Below are 20,008 nucleotides of genomic sequence, written 5' to 3'. Positions count from 1 at the left end.
AGGTAAAAGAATGCTAAAATTAATCGCGAAAAATAAACTAATCAGAGGGGCTACCGCGAAAACCGAATTTCGCAAATTGCGGGCATTTTTCTCTGTAACTCTAATTACGCTTTCATTGGAGTAAAAGAGATAGAAACCCGCAATTTGCGAAATTCGGTTTTCACGGTAGCCCCTCAGCAATGTATTTACAGTCAAGGTCAAATATATCGACACAGATAAAGCGCCAAAAGTATGTGTTACTGCCTAGACATTAATGTAGTTTAAAGATATTTTTGACTAAAAATATCTTTAAACTACATTAATGTCTCTAAGGACTAAGGACTCTTTATCCTAAATCGTCCTATGTCAATAAGAAACCGTCTTATGTAACTAAGGCCTCTATTCACCAGAAAAATTCCAACATTAGACCAAGTAAATAAAAACCGGCCAAGTGCGAGTCGGACTCGCGCACGGAGGGTTCCGCACCATCAACAAAAAATAGAGCAAAACAAGCAAAAAAAAAACAAGCAAAAAAACGGTCACCCATCCAAGTACGTACATCCGTCCGACGTTGCTTAACTTCGGTCAAAAATCACGTTTGTTGTATGGGAGCCCCACTTAAATCTTTATTTTATTCTGTTTTTAGTATTTGTTGTTATAGCGGCAACAGAAATACATCATCTGTGAAAATTTCAACTGTCTAGCTATCACGGTTCGTGAGATACAGCCTGGTGACAGACGGACGGACGGACGGACGGACAGCGGAGTCTTAGTAATAGGGTCCCGTTTTTACCCTTTGGGTACGGAACCCTAAAAATGGAAATTCGTTATTGTTTTTTCTTTACAAAAGAGACCGCAGTTCCGAGCTTCCACGATGCTTATTATCCTATATTAGGAAGTACAGATGTGCCGGTTGGTATTTTAGTAAATGTTGTTATCGATATTTTTTCTTTTTATTTGTAAGTTTTACTCGTTCTTTATTTTGTAACCTAGTCCTACAGTAAGCTTATTAAGGCTTGTGGGTACTACGATGACGATATATATAATATACAGTTATACATAAAAAACGGCCATAACCCAGGAACAAATATTTGTGGTACTTAAACACACAAATAAATGCCCTTACCAGGATTCGAACAAAGTCATGATCATATCGACTCATTTTCTTCATTGGTTCAACCATTTCGTAGCTGCTGACCACGTACTCGTAACTTGTCCTTGTCCGTAGGGTCTTTCTAACACCCCGCACTATGAGAGGCATGTAAACCAAATTATACATATTATATTATAATACCTGTTTATTCTGAAATTCTGTCTATTAGGTAGGGAAGATATTATCAATAAATAAATAACTGTGTAAAATTATAGCACCACACGACACGTCAGTCCTATAAAATTCTAGCTTTATCGATACACGAAAAATATCGCGGCCCCATCCCTACGCGCCGGAATATTAGGCATTATATTCATCTATTTACTTCTACACCTGTTTGCGCCCTTCTGATCTGTCCGAATGTTTTCATTAAACTTTGTTAATTTTCTTTTTCCCTTGTCCGAGACTGACCGATTCCGTTTTTACAATTCGATATGGTTGTGTTCTCATTTTGATACGACCTTGAGTCGTTTCAACAGGGATCTCACACCTATACGCGAGCAAAATGCCTTATGACAACACGCTGACAATAATTTATTGACATCTGACAGTTTCCTGACAATTTCTGGGTCGATAAGCAACGGGGGCACATGGAGTCAATATTTTCTTGTTACGGTAAATTGTCACCGCGGTGAAATAGGCGCATAGTATAGGCATTCGATTAGCACGTCGCTCCGACGTGCGAGCGGGATGTCGGTACAATACGCGCATAGCGTTGTCTCGCTCAAACATCAGAGCGATTTGCGAATCGGATGGAGTGTGCCATGCGCCTTATATGCTTGATAGCATTTCGTCAGCAGAAAGTGTGCGCCGCTGACGTTGATTGGTGCCCACGGTCAACGTCGTATCAAAATAAATATAAAACTACATGTATCTATTTTTTTATCAGAATAGGCCTCCGTAATGCAACTTGGTTATTATTATTCCCTGATGAGGTGTAAAAGCCTTCGGGGTTCGTTAAGGGATCCGGATTACTTATTAAGCAGGGATTTGTAATTTCTTTTGACAGTTATGTTTTTTGGGGTAAAATGTTTTACCTACCTACGGCATGGACATGTGGGATGGCGGGGAATAAAGCTGGAAACAAATTATCGGACGCGGCTGACGGACGCGGCTCACAGCCGCGACTTATAGGTATCTAGATAATGAATATACACTGAACTGTGCAAACTATCGGAGATAAGCCGTGGACGTAACCTTGAGCCTTCGGACATCCGACAGAAATCTGGCGCGCTGGATGTTCCGGACTGTGCACACTTTTATGTCGCGCGCGTCAGCCGCGTCCATCTGCCGCGTCCGATAATTTGTTTCCAGCTTCAAATGTAATAGGAATTTCGGATTTTGTGTTACTATTATTCTAAAGCTATTCTTGACACGTTTTAAAAACGCGTTGCGCTTTCCAAAACATATATGTGCATTTTTTCGATTTTTTTTTTATTTGCGATTCGTTAATAATTTCGAAAGCCGCGTCTGTTGCAAAAACAAACATGTGGAAAATCGTAATAGAAACGGAGATTACAATGATTATATGTGATTTAGGTTCATTTAAAAACCGTATAAGTGTCTACGAGACACATATCCGTTTTTATTAAATCAGGTAAATCACACATATCAGGTCTGGTCTGCACATGTCACTTTTTTCTCCTTTATGCATTCTGTCGGTACGTTGAGTTCAATTAAGGTTGTGTTGTATAAAATAAGTGCAAAATTACGGAAAATTGTGAAGTTACAGGTAAGATTTCCTACTTTCATTAATAAAACACTATAATAAACTCGTGTTAATGAGGATACGTTATTTCGTGGGTCTTATGTCTTATTCAATGATTAACTATGTTTACAACTGGTTGGATGTCTGTTATATTTTGTAGGTAGGAAGATACTTTATTTTATTGGATTAATTGATCGATCGATTAATTTATTAGCGTTGATTTATTGTAGGTATGTTATAAATAGGTAAATCGCTGTAGAAAATAAAAATAACGGCTAGCTATAGCTAGAAGTATGAACTTCGTACGTGTTTAATTTAATGGGAGGTTTATTTTGTCGTGGGGTTCACCGTAAATTGGGAATACGTATTATAGTAAGGTAAGACTTCCAATTTAAGAAAACCCTCTGATACGTAATTCATTAACTTATTTAGGTACCTATATTTGATACCTATTCCTGGCACCTGTTTCCTGGCATATTATTCGAGTTTTACTACGTAGGTACTTTAATAGCTCGTGTATTGGTTGTAGGTAATTTTAAGTAGAAGGCTCACCGGAATAGTCTAAATATGAGTTCAAGATATAAAGGACGGCGAGGAAAACTTCTTGTGGATTGAGTACAGGGAAAATAAATAGATTACAAGAATCACATTTTTCTTCCAATATATTTCCGTCAAATGTTTATAATCCCATCAGCTCTCATGATAGGATGGCTAACCAAAATATAAGCCTCTCATTAGGAAACAATTCTTTGATTCCAAATTCATCTCTTCCCTCTATAACCTTTATGGAAACTGGTGATATTTCATTAGACTCCTATTTCATTGGCGCAGATCAGTCAATTGCCTCCGCACCTCTGCCCAGAGAATCTTCTTATGATCATTACTTAACCCAAAGCGAGATAGCAACAACTACTGAAAATATCCCTGCTTCAACTCCTGCACCAAATCAACAATTAAGTGATTTGAACAATTTTACTTCTATGGAGCTAGATGAAACGACTGGGGTATTTAAAGTTGGCCAAAATGATTCAAGGATCCAAGACGACAATTGTGTGCTAGACGATCAGACTGAAGAAATCATTTTCTTAAAAGAGACTGCCGAGGAACCCCAGGTTAATATTTACGACTGACGATATGGTGGTGTAACGGCTAATCAGTTTACGAGACGTATCATAGATTTTATGAATTCGAAAGTTGATCAAGGTTTCAAAAAAGTTATTCTAATTTCAGACGGCTATATTGCTATCAAAACAGGAACAAAGTTTTGTCTTCAGCTCTTCTTAGTTTTACAACTGACAAACATATTGAAATAGAGCAGCGGCTTCTTGAAAAAGGCCATACTATGATGCAGATTGACAGTGTTCACTCTACATTAGAAAACCTCTTCAAACCTCCCATATATGCTCCTAGCGATTACATCAATCTAATACTCTAAGTAGTAAATAGATAAAATAGTTATGTTAAACAAAACTGGTTTTCCAGGCTATATTATTTTATATTATAGAATATGGAACTTCTAATGGGGAATATGATAGTTATGTACGCACTTATAAAACATAGGTAATATGATTTATTTACCTGACAAAATTGTTATTTTTTTTGTTTGACTATAAGAAGATTTATTTCTGAAAATATTTTTTGTATAAATCGCTTTTTTCGATTATATCACTGTTTTATTTCACTTCATATCTATATATCTTCATTCTGTTTTAACTACTTGAAGCACATATGAAACCAAAATGTTAAAAATTTGTTAAAATAATGTTCTTATATGTGCATAGCTTGCACATGTATAACTTTTTTGACTCTAAACAAATCTGACATGTGCACAAAAAGTGAAAAAAATTAAAAACATACTAAAATTTGCGGTTTTCTAAAGTGATTTCTTATTCATTGAAACTACCTATTTTTTTTACAAATTTTCTTCATATTTATTTAGAATTTCAGCGAATGGTTTTGAGTTAAAACTGAAAAGTCATGACAACGCACATGTATGTTTAGGAAAGCGCAACGACGATTTTGTTGTTAAGTTGCACGTAATAATATTTCTGATTACTTACAGTTTTTTTGTAAATTTATGATTTCTGATCACATGTCAGATTGCACCGTGTATATACAGGTCGTTTCAGATTTGATGTACCTATCTACATGCATGCGTATCTAAAATAAATTATCTATGTAACGACATGAAACATTTCAAAATAGTACCTAAATTATATACCAGCAACCGATTATATAAGCAGATCACAGCATACATTCATCTAAATACTATATAATGCGAAGAATCAAAATGCGAATCCCGCAAACGCATTACCAAGTAGCGTCCGCGTAATACGACTCTTGTGTGAAAATGTCTATGCAAATGACAACAAAGACTGTAGCATAATACAGGGAATGGGTTTCTAAATGCAATTGTGCTGATAGGGGTTGGAATATAATGGGAGCAGTGAGCGGGAGAGGAAACCATTTGATATGGTTTATGGCTAAAATAGAGTAGGGAGGAACGTGAATGGGTGGCCCGTTTAAATAAAAATTGCGATGTTTGACAGTTTTACTTATTTTAACTGATATGATTCCAATACGATTCAAATATCGGTTTGATGTCACATTCGAATTGGCCTGTCCGAAAACAGATTTTCACTCACTGCTCCATTTGAAATGTGCACCCTAATGATGTCCTAGTTCATTTCCGTGACCCTTAATTTATAATTTAATCGATGAACAAAAAGCAAAACCGTCGGATAAAAAGAGAATACTGACCAAGTACAAACTCTCGAAATCGAAGTTTTATAATATTGTCTTCGGTTACCGCGATAGTTACCTACTCATAAAATAAAACTATTAGAACGGATTATATCGCGTAAGGTCACTGCGGGCCAGACCGTCTACAAGGCAAGTCCGTCTACACGTTATAACTTTTGAATCTGAAGGCGTATGCCGCTTTGGAGTCTAGTCGATTAATCAGTTTTGCGCGTTAGTTCCCTCACTCTAAAACAGATGGCGCTGTGACAACCAATTTCAGAGCAATCCGCCTAAATAAGTCATTTCGTGTTTTGAACTCGAAGTCATAGTTCGACAGCCGTTCGAAAAAAAATTGTTAAAAATAGTTTTTGAAAAGATTGTGCATTAGAAAGTACCTACGTAAGTAGCATAAGAACCAGTTATCTTTATTCTGTGTTTAAAATATCAGAAATTGGCTTAATTTTGTAATTATACGTCCCACTATTTATCACATTAAAATTTGACTAAGTTCCAAAGTCCGTCTATTATGTACAAGGCAAGTCCGTCATATGGACTTTCGTTAAATCAGAGATTACCAACTGTGTTTGCGACTATAATATTATAACAATTTAATAAGGTATCGACAAATCCTCCTGACATTGCGCATGATGTTAGTTTCCTAAATTTTCATATCAGTAAATTAAAAGAAACGAATAAAGTACATTTCAAAATTTTTATGGGTTTTTTATTTCGGAAATCCAAAAAATAATTACGTGTAATTATTAGCCAAAAAAGGTTTACCACCCCATTTTCGTAGTATATGCTTGCCTTTATATTAGATAAATGGCGTTTATTTCGAATCTGGACCCTATATTAACAAGGTGAAAGTACACTTTTCATTGTCTTGATTAATTATTTTTAGGAATTCGACTACGAACATATACGCACCCATAGATTGGATGATATCATTACTAGACGGACTTCCCTTAAACTACAAGGAAAGTCCGTCTACTCGCCGATTTTTTAAAAATACTATTGTTTTTGCATAATTTGTGATTAAAATTATCTGTCACTATGGCTAAACTATTAATTATTAAATTCTTCATCGTATGCGATTACAAACGGTAACGTAGGTGAATAATTAACGCAACTAGATCACTCCAAAGTAAAAAAAAAATAAAGTATGCCGGTCTTGCCCACAGTGACCTTATATTAAATTTATACTACATTCCGACGTTTCGAACCCTTTACAGCGTTCGCAGTGAACGGGTGACTAAGGAAAACAAACTTTAAATAGAAATCAGCTCACATTTTCGTGATATCAAAATCGCTATCGCTATTACTATGCTCACGCCCTACACTTAAAGCTAATAACAGCGTTAAGCTTCCGCTTTTATTAAGTTTTAAAGGACTTTAGTTCACGACGTTATTGTGTTTGTAGTTTACAATATACCGGGTTATTTGTAATTTGTATTTAACTACATATTCAAACGTCGCTCTAGGTAATAAGTAGAATATTAACATTATCTACATAAAATAGTCGAAGCAAAAAATAATCTAACGGAAAATTCGTTGTTCTAATGAAAAAAAATTATAAACCATAAAAGAACATCGATTATTTTTGATTTCACTCCAACCGTTTGTTGAATTTGTTTTTTTTTATCATTCCGCTGTATCGTGTATAAGAAAATATGACCTTGAAAACGGTTTAAATATTTTTAATTTTAATCATTTATCTGGCATCTTTTTATTCTTGACACAATTCATTTTCCAAAATTTTTATACAAAACGAAAACGTCTCATTTTCATAGAAAGTCATGACATTAAGCATAGAATAAATTTAAATGTGGAAAAAAATATTCTATGCTTAATAGCATCGGTCGCAGACGTTTCGGCTTGTTAAAAATTTAAATCATGACATTGTCACTGAAAATGCCAGTTCGCTTAATCCCACTATGATGGCTTCATGCACAACCAGATTCATCCCAAAATAACCTGATAAATATTACCTCCTAAACTCATTATTCAGAATCGTAATGGCGTTTCGTTTTTTTCCTATAATTCAATTCCGTGTCCGCGTCTTGAATATGGTATAATTTACGCAACTGTTTCTGTCCCATTCCGTTTCTCGTCACGTTCGTGACAAATTATATCGGATGGGGGATACCGCCAAATTTAGACCCGGCAGTGGACAGACGGAGGGAGGGTAGGGGAGGTGGCAATGTGAAAAACAATTTCAAGGTCAACTAGGTCAAAACTGGAGACGGAAATATTTTTTTCACCTCAGCAGCTCGAACAAGGGTACTTTGCTACTTAAAAACAGTGAGCAAAATCGCATTTTGCTCACTGAGTGAGTCAAAATGAGCAAAATGCGATTTTGCTCACTGTTTTTAAGTAGCGAAGTACCCTTGTTCGAGCTGCTGAGGTGCAGACTTAATGTTGGTATATCTTAAGAAAAGATGAGTGAATAGGTAAGTGATGAAGAAGGAATACATTTTTCGGGTTCTCTAATATGTTCTCACTGCTGAGGTGAAAAGTTTTGTGAGCTACACGAGATCAAAGTTATTTACATCTCGTGCGCTTTTGAGTCCCTTACTACGCTCAAGATTCTAAATTAGAGTATAGAATCTTTCGCTTGCGCGGGACTCAAAATAAGCACTCGAAGAAATATCAAACTTTGATCTCTTGTTGTACAAATAACTATTACCTGACTATTGGCAAAGAAAAAAAGGCACGAAGTTTAAAGTTTGTGTGGAAAATAGAACTTTCGCGGTTACATTATTAAATTTTATTTTGTTGTCTATTATGTAGACCAGGTATACTGATATAATGGGCTTTCCGGACTATATATGTACGGTCAACGAATTTAATTTCAGTACCATGAATTATTTGATTGTACGAGTACAGAAGTGCCGTCGTCGGAAAGTTCCTAAAATTGCGAAATTTCCAGATCGAAAAATCATATTTTTGTATAGGGATCGAAATTTTCCAGTACCAAAATGAAATTTCCCTTAAATTCCTGTGAAATTTCCCTTAAATTCCTGTGAAATTTTCCTGAAATTTTGAAAATTTGAAAATTTCCAACAATTTAAACATCTGTATTTACGAGTATCAATGCTTTTCTGCATCTCGTGAAACCCAGTACAATTTTTTAATTTGAAATTTTATAAGAGTTTAAAACTAAAACCTAGGTCACAAACGAATCTACTGAACCGACCCTCATCTCCATACAATTATAATTGCATTACGTACCAATAGCTAACAAGATTAATGTGAAAAGTGAACGAAGACCGATAATCAGTCCACGTGCATAGACGTTCGTGCGCACACGCACACGCAAGTTACGTAATGTATTATTGAGTAGTGTTACGGTTTTCATAGTAATAGGCAAGTCAAGGCGGTTTATTATCAATACGATTTCTCGTGGGACTCGGCTGTCCTTTAAACAAATGTGAGTAGCTAGGTGATTAACAATGCATCATAATAAATATCAATCTCTAAAACCAATACTGCTTAGTCAAATCAGAGGAGCTAACGCGAAAACCGAAATTCGCAAATTGCGGGGATCTTTTATTTCTCTTTTACTCCAATGAAGGTGTAATTAGAGAGTCAGAGACAGATGCCCGCAATTTGCAAACTTCGATTTTCGCGGTTATAGCCCAGTTTCTCAGTTTCAGTTTCGACCTGATAAAACGATTAGCCACTGTGGATTCTGTATGTCATAGAGTCTAGGAAATACCTACCTTTTACCTATACTCTTTATAGTTCTTTCGGATTTATTAAGTACAAATTGTGTCTGATAATAAATACGCAAGCAATGTGATATTTATTTGCATAAAAATGGCAAAAGTCCAAAAACTTTGCGATTCGTGGTTTTAATACAAAAATTCTGAACCTTTGAATATAACAAAAATGTTTTCAAAGCTGCGCAACGACTGATATAGTTATTTTCGATACAAGCGCGAAAAAGAGGAAATTCGAAACGAGTGGTGATAAATTAAAACACGACCGAAAGGGGGGTTTTAAATCGACACGAGTTGCGAATTACCTATTCGCACGTGTATCGTACAACATTTTACAATACATATGCCCCTTACGCACTTGTATCGAAAATAACTATTGTAAAACTTTTTTTGGTACAAATCGAGTCGACCTTCATCTCCACCCAGTATTCCCTGTGTTGTTATAAATAATGCAGCGACCGTCCACGGCGGGCGTATTGTGGAGATATTGGATTAACTCTCAAATAACTCGGCGAGTCCACATTTTTCATGGAGTCCAGCTTCTGCTTCTTACACGTTTCGTGTTTTATTTTAGGTGGACTCGTAAATAGGGAAGAGTAGGTTTGTTCGCTTTTTATCGATATTATTATGTTTCGAAATTCCCTTGTGCACCAATACACGAACAATTGGCTAGGTACGAGAGAAATAAATGCGCCCCCATTTTAAAGTTCGGCAACGCTCTGGCAACACAGGTGTATGCCTTTTCCGGTGTTACATATGTCCATGGGCGACGGAATTGCTTACCATCAGGTGATTGGTCTGCTCGTTTGCTATGATTTAAAAAAATGGAATGTAAGTTACAATTAGCCTCATGTTCTAGTTGACACGACGATGACTCCTTAATCACTGTCTCAATGCAAGAATTCAAGCCACTAACCGTTTGTTACGAATTCGCAACCTCAGCTATCTCATTCACAACACCTCCAGCATAAATTGATGCCTAGGTCCATAAAGATTATACAGAGTCCCAGCTCAAGCTTATATTGGTTGGTCTGTCATATCGCAACGGCCAGCTAGTGGGTAACAGTGTAATCATGTGTAATCGGTGCATTATATCATCGTGGAAACGGTGTGCAATCGATTTTGAAATTAAAAAAGTACAATGCATTCGTTAAACGACATAGCGTAAAGTCGATAGCACCCTAGTGATGGATTATCGATATCGATACTTGAGTGAATTAAGCTGCTTCAAAATGATTAAAGTTTATAAGCTGCTTCAAAATGATTAAAGTTAGACCAAGATAAGTCTGCAACGATTTTGATAGCACACACACGGTGAAAGTGTTACCTTAAACTTCTATGAAATTATGACGTAGGTATAAATAACACTTGCACTGAGTATGCTATCAAAATCGTTGCAGAGATTTCTTGGTCTAACTCTAGCCACTTAATCCTCCAATAAATATTGTAGTTGACTATAAAAACATAAAAAAGTCAGTAAATTACAAATAAAATAAAGATAATTTAATAAAGTATTGCTTGTAACAACAATAACATACTTTACACGTGACGTGACAGGTAGAACTAAACACGATAAGAAAAATTATTTACATACCTACACTCAAAGGCAAAAAAACCGAGTTATATTGTTTAGAATTTTCATATAAAGTGACCTACTTTCAGTGCTCTTGAGCAAAATGTATTTGTTTATATAATTAGATAAGTGACGGCCATCAAACCCCTGCGGTATAAATGTCAAGATCAGATAAAAAATATATTGTTATTATGATAACACGTCATATTATATGCGAAACTATCATACTTGGCCTTTAACACTTCTTGAGATAACTCTTGACCAATTTAACTAGAACTCTGATCACTAACCCTTTGAAAGCCACGCTTATTATGTACTAGCTTTTGCCAGCGACTTCGCTTCGTCTGCGTGGAATAAGTAATTTGGGTACCTTACTTTTCAAACAAATTTGTTTTTATTCGTCCTTCTTTTCATCCCCAAATTGGTCCACTGAATTTTTTATTTTAAGGGACTTTCGGGAATTAAAACTATCTATATCCTTCCCAACAGCTCAAACTATCCGCATACCAAGTTTCATCTAAATCGGTGCAGCGGTTCTTGATTCCCCATACAAATTTCCACCCCCCTTTTCACCCCCTTGAGGGTGATAAAAAGTATCCTATGCCCTTTCCCGGAACTCAAAGTGTCTGTATATCAAGTTTCAACTAAATCGGTTCAGCGGTTTAAGCGTGAAGAGGTAACAGACAGACAGACACTTTCGCATTTATAATATTATAACGAGCTACGCGCTGTGAACCTCATTGGCGGTCAAGGGGTTAATTATTATTAGTTTACTAACTGATTGTTTATTATTGGATTAAATTAATGGCAAGCATTGCGGTCATTCAACTTTTAGATAAAACTGATTTCACGTTATCAAAGCTTGTGATTATGTTATACAGTTTACCTACAATGAATTTGAACTTTGACATTGTGATTATTTTACTATAAATACCTACTGTATATTGATGGTTGCGGCAAGTAATTGTTTATACGAGTGTGTAAAAATTACCGATGTGCTTAAGTAAATAAAAACGTGTAAAAAATGTCAACACTGTGGACTTGCACAACTTTTTAGATTAGATGAGTAAAAACACACATAAAAAAGTGTAGCTGGGCGTTTTTTTTGTTGTCCCCTACACTTTGGTTTTTAAATTTGTGATTTTTTATGTTATTTCTACTCAGAATCACGAGCTCTTTCTATCCTAATAGGAGAAAAAAAGTGTCCCAAAATTCCATACATTTTTCGATCTTTCTATTCCGCGACCGCCATACAAAGTCTATGAAAAATGGTGACGTAATGGAAATAAAAACCTTAGGACACTTTTTTTCTCCCATTAGGATAGAAACTTAAGAGCTCGTGATTCTGAGTAGAAATAACATAAAAAATCCCAAATTTGAAATAAAAGTGTAGGGGACATCAAAAAAAAAACGCCCAGCTAATTGTTAATTTTTCAATGCACTTTCTCGTAAAGGGGAATTTCAGAAAGAGTTTATTTGACTCTTGTTAACAAATGTAACCACATAGGCATCGTTGCACAATGCGCTATAAATCACCGAGCAATGCAGTAAGCATCGATAACCGATCGATCCCACCACTAGCCGAGTAATCGCTCGTTTATCGTTCATTCAAATCGTCGACGTCGGCCGCGCGCAAACTACACGCAAACCGGCCAGTGCTAACGTTCTATTCGAAATTTAAAATCGTTCGAATGTCGAAATTCGAATTTTAAATTCCTTGGCATGTTTGAGTGAGTGCTTTGAAGTGATTAGTGTTGTGTCATGGATTTTACCGGTGGGATATAAAACAAGGTAGAACTTTGCTCTCTTTTATATTATGCATGACGGTATAATACTCAAATAAGTTTAGCGCGTTATTGTGAGGAATTTCCTCGGAAGCCATGATAATAAAGGAGCTTCCGCCGTCTTACGAAAATATTATCCCGAAAAATCGCGAACTGAGAGAATGCTGGAATTTACATTCATAAAAAGCCTAAAGAAAGTTGGACTGGGAAGTGTCAAAGTGAGTTCGTATCTATGGACGTATTCAAATTTGCGTCGTGTTACTTGAGACAAACGTCAGATAAATTAAAAGCTTTGTTATATTGTGATTTATTTATAGATATATTTCCGCCTACTTGTTCTTGAAGTTTTAAGGGCATAGTAGGTATCACAATATACAGTGGGATTCCGATTTTATGACCTTCACACGACTTGCAGTGATTTTCGCGTGCAATGAGATGCGTATTGATAAGTCTGTGTGCTTTTTAGGCGAACCATAAGCGCAAGCGTTCATACAACGATTTGAGCTGTTAATCTAGCTCTTGCATTGTCTAACACGTAACCGAACGTGTTAGAGCGTGACAAATGATAATAGTATCATCCTGATCAATGCATGACACGATTGCAAATAGAACAGAAAATAGGACTAGCTACTCGTAATGTGATCGATGGCAGGCGTGTCTCACTCCGCGATTTCGTCGCTTTGCTACAGGTAGCTAAAAGTACATCCGTTCGGCCCCAATTTTGGGGAAAGCCATAAGCCGCGCGGGGCGCTGTCGCCACCTAGCGGCCATATCTGTGCTGATCGTAACAGACGCGTTTTGTTTAGAGAGTGAGTCTTCTGTACTTAGTACTATTATTTATTCTGTGTCGATGGTAAAGGCACAGATCATAATTATAATACTGTCTTATGGTGTCTGCCCCGAAATACATGTAGACGTTGTTTATTAGGTATAATACGGAATGATTACACTTTTCGACGCCGTGTCAAACACAAAAGCTGTCACGCTGACGCCACGTCACCGAAGTGTCAAAACTGAAATTGAACTTTATGCATATGCACGTAGGTCTATGTTGCTCTGTGACATGTGACCGATTAATCGGTCTTTGGCGTTGAACCTACGGTGCGGATATATCGGTCATTGGCGTTCAAAAGGTTAATGAGACGTGAGCAAAACCCTACACACACACTCAGTAAATTTTAATGAATCGTTCACCATCGCATTCAAATGAAACAATCACACCTTTTTCCTGTTTTTAATTCTTCTAGTAAGGACAAATTTAATTATCTATCTAAAATCATGGTCAGCCTAAAACATGTAATTAATGAATATAGAACCTCTTTAACCGTTATGACAGCACTTTGATTATGAAGAAAAAAGTTTACATAAGTACTTGAGTTAGATACGATTTTTTAAAAGCAACCAGACTGATGACATTCAGTTTGACACTTGTCATAGGATAAAGCAAAGAGTATTGGTATTTCAGGGAGTATTCTAATTGTAGGGTGTCCATGCATTTCAACTTTTTACATGCATTTTAAATTTAAACTTTTTTTTATACCCTGAATATTACCTTTTATTTTAATTTAAAATATCATGGCTATATGACTTTGGCGCGTCATTAACATAGAGCCTTTAAAAACATGAGGAATTACATTTAGGAAATATTGAACTTATTTATCATTTAGGCACATATGTTTACTATGTATAGTATCATACAAATATTGTGAATATAGTGGTAACTAAGAAATAAAAGCATTTTTATTATTGCCATATCGGTTTTTGATGAGTAAATGTTAAACGTACAATGTATGATATGACACAAAAGTTTTGGATATGTCACAACTTTTGTGATAATTTTCTGTTAACCGAGTGTAAATAAAAATTGTATTTTTCAAAAACCGATTTTTGTCAATTATAGCATATTTTTTGTTATTTTAGAAATAATTAAAAAACGGTTTGCTCAAAAATGTATACATAATAGGTACGCCGTAATTATGTCGTTGACACCGCGATATAATTATCTGACATTGAAATATCCTGAATCTTAAGAGTCAAACGAATCCACCGCCAAAATGCCGCTGCCGTACAATCGAATTCACGCTGTCATTTTAAAACGACATGCTTAAATTACACGAAACTTGGCATGAACATGTAACCAAAACAAAATCGAGCAAAAACGAACTCGATATCGGCAAAAAATCTTGTTTTGGTCAGAACCTACTGATTTCTACAAATTAGCTCTACGCAGGGATCGGATACCGGTATTTTTTGTATGGGAACTAGATATGAGCGCCGCGCCGGCGCGCCGCCGCCGCCGACAAAATTTTCGCGCCGCCGCCGCCGACGCTGCGCTATCGGCGTGGCATCGGCGTGACCTTGGTAGTTACTACTACTTTCAGAATCAGATAATATATTTTTAATCGAGTTTAGATCATTAACGGCGCCACTTCGAATAGTTTATAGGCATTCAAAAGGTATTTTAGGCCCGTATAATTCAAAAATATCGAAGGCAAATGCAAACTTATCTATCTAGTAACCGCGCTACTAGTCTAGGAGAAACGAAATTATTTAATATCAATTTTAACATCAATATGCTTGTAATAGATATACTGATTTCCTTCCATTTTTATTGTGGAACGTTCCACATTACAATTTATAGGTTATATATATATATATACTAGATATATGTTAATCATAATGAAAAAATTAACTGTGATCAACTCTGGTTAACGTGAGACACGAACCCACATCTTTGGATTACCGATCCAATGCATAACTAATTTTGCCAGCTAACCATTCGTCATTTACCGCTACTTTAACCATTGCAAGCATTACCATCTTTAAAAGGTATAAAATGGGGTTAATTTTGAGATATTAAGCGTTTCCACGTTCAAACGTCCGGCCGTTGGCTTCGCACGGAAGGGCGCGGAATCGGGTCTCAATTAAACGTTTTTGGCCCTGTTTGGAGCTCAACTTTCGGCCTGTTTTAAAACGCTTGAGCATTGGTCCTTATCCGATCTTAGCTCCATTGCAGCTCGCCCTTTGGCGTCGCACGGATGCGCCTGCAGGAAAGCTCCAGATCTTTAACACTATGGCTTCAGTCTTTATCGGCCTTCACCCTCGCTCTGCTCTCTTGCAGCTCGGCCTCGCACAGAAGCGCGCCGCAATCGGAGCTCCGGGCGTTCGGCCGTTAGCCAAGCTTACACTTGGCGTTCGATTCTTAGCTGTATACTTACCTGCAGCTCATCCTCTGGCCTCGCATTGGGAGGCGTCGAAATCAAGTCTTTGGTGTTCGGCACATGGAGCTCGGCGTTGGACCTCACTTTTTGACATAAATCGGTTTTGTTGGGTCGATATTGGTTAATGACGGAGCTCGATTTTCTTTGGACTGTCGACAAGACGTTTCTCTGATACAGTCAATCCGCAATTTTTAACTTAGCACAAAAGATAAGGGCCTCGCTAAGATCTTCCGGACAGAGCCTCGCCAAGATTAAGACCGCCTCTGATGCCGCGCGATACCGCTTATCCACAGTTTATACGATATCAATTTTTTTCGTACCATTATTCAATAAATTGGACGTAGTTTAGGGTAAAAGATCCAATCCACAAAAATCTGTTAGTCAAATTTGAACTTCTGTCAAACGAAAAAGTCGTTCATTTAAATGTCAAATTTTAGAGGATGAATGTTTTACGCTAAACTACGTCCAATTATCCTTGAAAATAAAGAATGCATTTATTTCATCAATTTCTTACAGCAAAAACATGTTTTTTCGGTAAAATTTTGGTTTGGATTCTGTTTTCATTAATCGAAGGTGTTTCAAGGTCACGCCGCCGATTCGCCGCCGCCGCCGACCAATTTTGACCGGCGCGCCGCCGCCGGCTATATGCCCATCGGCGCTCATATCTAATGGGAACGGAAACGGTATTTTTTCGTTCTTTGCTAATTACTTCATTTCTAATTGGGCAATCTAATAATACGAAGTCGTAACCTAAAAACACAACTGAGTCCTACATTTCGAGTATAAAATAATTCGAAAAATTTGGTTATTTCTAAGTTTTTGCAAAAAACCGGTTCCGATCCCTGGCTCTACGTACAGTCGACTACAAAAACATGCATTCTTTCTCCACTTTATTACAACGCAGTCTGGTGAATAAGTGGATAACCTTTTGTAGTCGACTGTACAAGTAACATCGCCACCACATTCAATTGTTTCGAACACGGAACCTAAACCAGCGTCATTATTCCCAAGTAATCTGCATACAAAAATCTTCACAACACCAAAAGGTCTTATCTGACCGCAATCCCATAATAAAAACAGCCCTTTGGTGCACCGAAAACTGCATATGCAGATTCGGCACTCAGCATAGAAAATTGCGATGCCGTGATTGCCCCAAATTATAGCGGACATTGGATGGAATCGGATATTTGGAATTTAAATTTTTCGTATCACGGCAGTTAAGGTGGGGGACAGACTAACGCGTCAAATTAAAGTATTTTTTTATTTATTTTTAAACCTTATTCCAAAAAAGAGTATTAAAGTGTTTAATTTGACTATTTATTACCACTAAATTACCAAATTCAGCTCGATTTAATTGCTATATTTAAATTAATATCAGTATTTAAATACTCAGTACCTACCCAAGAAACATCATTAGGTATTATAATTTAGATAAAAAGTTGTTAGAGCTTATGGGTACTTGGAGAGCCGAATTTGGCTTTTTTTTCTATAATGTAAGCTCAAATCCACTAAGTCTTAGTTAATAAGTTACAAGTTTCAAGTTAATAAATGTACCTAGTTGACTAAATCGATATTAGAAATAAATACATTCCAAATGATTTGTTAAAAAATACCTAATTCACCGTCTAATTTAAGATTCTGTCACAGTATCTATAGGACTAATTTTAAGTTAAACAATCAACACAATAAAAAAGTGATATTATAAAAGGTTAAAAATTTGAACATGCAATATTACGTGTGGCAATAAACTTATGGACATCGGAATTTTAGAAACAAAATTTAATGACGATGACGGGTACAGAGTTCCTATATCGATCAACTCAGTTATGGATACTTCTCGCATATATTGTCGCCATCAGATATATCTGAGCGCCCAAGGTGTTCACAATATCTGAGTACACATTCAAGTCAATCAAGGCGTGTTCAGATATTTGTGAGCGCCTTGACCGCTCCGATATATCTGTTGGCGATTGTACTAGAGATCACTCCAAGTTTAGTTTGTCCTGTAGAAATGTAGAAAAATACTTTAAAAAACCGGCCAAGTGCGAGTCGGACTCGCGCACGGAGAGTTCCGCACCATCAACAAAAAATAGAGCAAAATAAGCAAAAAACGGTCACCCATCCAAATATTTACCCCGCCCGACGTTGCTTAACTTCGGTCAAAAATCACGTTTGTTGTGTGAAAGCCCCACTTAAATCTTTATTTTATTCTGTTTTTAGTATTTGTTGTTATAGCGGCAACAGAAATACATCATCTGTGAAAATTTCAACTGTCTAGCTATCACGGTTCGTGAGATATAGCCTGGTGACAGACGGATGGACGGGCGGACGGACGGACAGCGGAGTCTTAGTAATAGGGTCCCCTTTGGGTACGGAACCCTTAAAATGCATAAATGTGTACCAAGCTTTATATTTCCCGGAAATAAGAATTAAAGTGACTCTGGCTTTAAATTAAGGAAGCGTAAAATATAGCCCGAGGCGCTCGGCAATAATTTTATTGTTGTAGCGTTTATGAGGGCGGTTAAAATGGAATCTTGGCACGGGGATGGAATAGTAATCTACCTTCATTTACAGTCTTTAGCAACGTTTAAAGTTCAGTTGGGTTCGTTTTAGGGTTCCGTACCTCAAAAAGAAAAAACGGAACCCTTATAGGATCACTCATGCAGATCAGTTTTAAAATTAGTAAGACAGACAGACGTCTTACAAATTTTAAAACTGATCTTAATGTAACATCAAACTTTAGTAGCTCTATGACTCTAATCTTGATTAAAAACTGATGGTAAATACTTATTTTATCGCATTTGTGGTTTACCTTTCATTATTGGCGCCAAGTCCATTATATGGGTGTTTACTGTACCGGGCTTCTCAACATAGTGCACACCGGCTGCGTGTGCGTTACGTGCACTGTTCAGGATGTTGGAGCCGCACACGCACACGTCACGCAAGCGGTGTGCCGTCTTTCATGAGGATCTGTATACTACAACGCCGCACGCGCACGTGCACGTCACGCACACGCAGCCGGTGTGCACAGGCCTTAAAAACGAGCAATTTTTGTATTATATTTATATATTTCGGGGATCTCGGAAACAGCTCTAACGATTTCGATGAAATTTGCTATATGGGGGTTTTCGGGGGAGAAAAATCGATCGGGCTAATTATTATCTCTGGGAAAACGCGCATTTTTGAGATATATTTCTTTTCCGACCAAAGCTCGGTCTCCCAGATATTTCCAATAATGCGCCACGGCAGTGTGTAGAAAATTGTGGAGTAATCACTAATTCAGTAAAATACTCTGTTTAAGACATAAAGAGAACAGCAAAATAAATAAAATCATCATCTTTTTAACGAATTGAAAACGAAATAAAATTTCTTTGGTAATTTGATAATCACCTTGTAAAAAGAGTCTGAAGGCTCTCTGTTTCCAACACTGTCTATTTTCAGTAAAGTCGTATTTCTAATACTAAAGCTTTTCGAGATAAGTTTTCAATATTCGTGGCACACTTTTAAAACGCGTATAGGCTCGGTGCAATTTTAAACCGTATCCAGTTATAGTAAAATCGCTAATTCAATAAAATACTTTGTGTACGAGCTTGCTAAGTTAACCAAAATGTATCTTTAACTTTTTCCTTTTCGATTGGGAATGGCCTAATAAAATTCAATTTCAATCAAATCTCACTCAGATAATTAAATCCGATTCACAAGTGTTACGGTGCTCGTAGATTTTTGTGCTTGTCAAGATATATCTTGGGCGAATTTCGCTGTAAAATAATTTAATTTTGACTCGTCAGAGCGTAATTGCTTTTGACCTCCCTTTATGCATAAAGTATGCGTAAAACAATTTTGTCACGATACTGTAGCTCGAAAAAAGAGCGCCGGTGGCCTAGCGGTAAGAGGGTGCGACTTTCAATCCGGAGGTCGCGGGTTCTAACCCCGGCTCGTACCAATGAGTTTTTCGGAACTTACGAGGGGCGTTCAAAATATTCTCGATATTGATATCTTACAACCTCTTCTAAAATTTCTTTCGTTACTGGCCGCTAAGGTTTATTCATTGACATTAAAAAAAAGTATAATTCGAAGCGAGATGTTCTTTTGTTTTTCTGCAATTGCTGAACAAACATGAACATCA

General features: G+C 36.7%; 1 protein-coding gene across 1 annotated transcript in view; it reads left to right on the top strand.

Moving 5' to 3' along the window:
• The first annotated feature begins 12,517 nt into the window (after nt 1-12,517).
• LOC134654559 (brain tumor protein) overlaps nt 12,518-20,008 on the top strand; it is a 532,623-nt gene continuing 525,132 nt past the window's right edge. Inside the window, exon 1 of the mRNA XM_063510019.1 lies at nt 12,518-12,668. The gene's annotated coding sequence lies outside the window, so the exon portion shown is untranslated. The remainder of the gene's footprint in view (nt 12,669-20,008) is intronic.

This window comes from Cydia amplana, chromosome 15 (genome assembly GCF_948474715.1).
Source record: "Cydia amplana chromosome 15, ilCydAmpl1.1, whole genome shotgun sequence".
Lineage (NCBI taxonomy): Eukaryota > Metazoa > Arthropoda > Insecta > Lepidoptera > Tortricidae > Cydia > Cydia amplana.
This window is presented reverse-complemented; position numbering and strand designations above follow the sequence as displayed.